Below are 1,766 nucleotides of genomic sequence, written 5' to 3'. Positions count from 1 at the left end.
GACACACAGCGCCAAAAGTGCCCCAAAAACACCAAAAATGCCACTTCAAATGTCAAGGTCAAGCGCCAGGAGGCCCAAAATCACACCTGAGTGTCAGGCTACCACCCCCAACCCACGTACCAAAAATCGTCGTGCTCGCACCATCCGTTCACGAGATACAGCGCCCTACATCCCCGGCTACCGAAAAGTTTCCACCAGCATCAAAACCATACCTGCATACATGCAGGTAATAAGGTTTCTGAACTGTAGAAACACCAAGTCTGGCCTGAGATCTGGAGAGGGCGATAGTACCACCCAGTAGTCAAACCTCCTTGGCTTGAGGATTGATTAGTCATGGCTCCACCCACCTGGTTACTGGTCCTCACTGGGGTTACCCACTTAGGACTTGTCACAACAAGATTCAGCCAATACCAGACCCTCTTATTTACAATTGTTGTCGGAAAATAAAGAAAGTAATGATGGTGCCTATGATATTGCTCATATAAAGTCATTGAAAACTGATAGTTTGGTAGGGCAACACATATGATGGATAAAATATATGTACATGTAACTAGGAAGTCAAGAACAGTCTTTGTCTTCCTACTTAGTTATTTAATCCATCCTATGTGTCTTAATCTAACTGTTGGTGCATAGAAAAATCATTTTGGAGTTGACTAATTAGAGAGGATCAGAATCTATCAGGCATTCTGTCCACAAGTGTAGTACACCAGCAGCCCAGAAACCACTAGGGAACTATGGGTTCCAGCCTGTGCCAGAGGGTAAGGGGTCAACTGAGTATCACCTTTCCTTCTGTGCCTATTGGAAACATCAATAAGACTTTAAGACTACAGAGTCCTTGCACGATTAATTAAATCTTCCTTTTCTTTTTCAAATGTTTAATTTCGAAACCTTACCAAGTCATGTACATGATTGTGATAATTACCTAGAGATTTGATAATGAGTAGTGTAGAGTAGAGTAGAGTTTTTCTGTCACTGGTAGGAACTTCTCATTAACCATAGAACACATGGACTCAAGAGGGTGGTGATCTCTTGGTGACACTGTGGTCCTTATCCATTAATCTCCAAGCAGATGTAAGTGGCTCTGTTTTCATTGTTTTAGTTTTTTTACAAATTAAGCAAGTAAGCAATATCTTTTAAGTATGGTATTTATTCCTGGTTTGCCTCTTCCTAAGTAGGAAAAATTAAGAAGTGCAGAATCTTATAGAAAGGAGTACTACATGTTGCAAATTAAAATACTAAGTCTCAAAAGATTGTCAAAATACTGAGTTGAGTCTGATCTTACATCTACTCGAAGATTGGAAGGGGCAGCCTTTCCATGAGGGCACCTACCTGGGAACCTTAACTAAGGCAATAGAGACTGATGCCCTTTTCATACTGTATACAATTTTAGAAAGCTATAATGCCCTCAACCAACTGGCCCTCAACATAGTGCCAGTCAGCATGGGCAGGGAGGGTAGGGGAGATTTGAACAGAAACATATGACTCTGTTGAATTTTGATTATCTATCTCTATCATACATTAAAAAAAAAAAACTCAGATTCTTGTATTTCCCAATTCAGACAAAATTTAGACAACTACTAGTAATTGCTTTATGAAAATAGAATCTGAGTTGTTTTTTTTAATATGATACAGATAGAATGGTATGGCCTTCTCTCCCCTGTAATTTGAGCATTCTCAGGAATGCATCTCTTAAGTTGAAATTTCACGGGTGGCTGCAGCCAAGGTTTCTTGGGGTTTTCAGCTGACCCCAGTGACGGTTTCTTGGG

Source organism: Branchiostoma floridae, chromosome 18 (assembly GCF_000003815.2).
Source record: "Branchiostoma floridae strain S238N-H82 chromosome 18, Bfl_VNyyK, whole genome shotgun sequence".
Lineage (NCBI taxonomy): Eukaryota > Metazoa > Chordata > Leptocardii > Amphioxiformes > Branchiostomatidae > Branchiostoma > Branchiostoma floridae.
The sequence above is the reverse complement of the archived record's forward strand: the minus strand, read 5'-3'. Positions refer to the sequence as shown.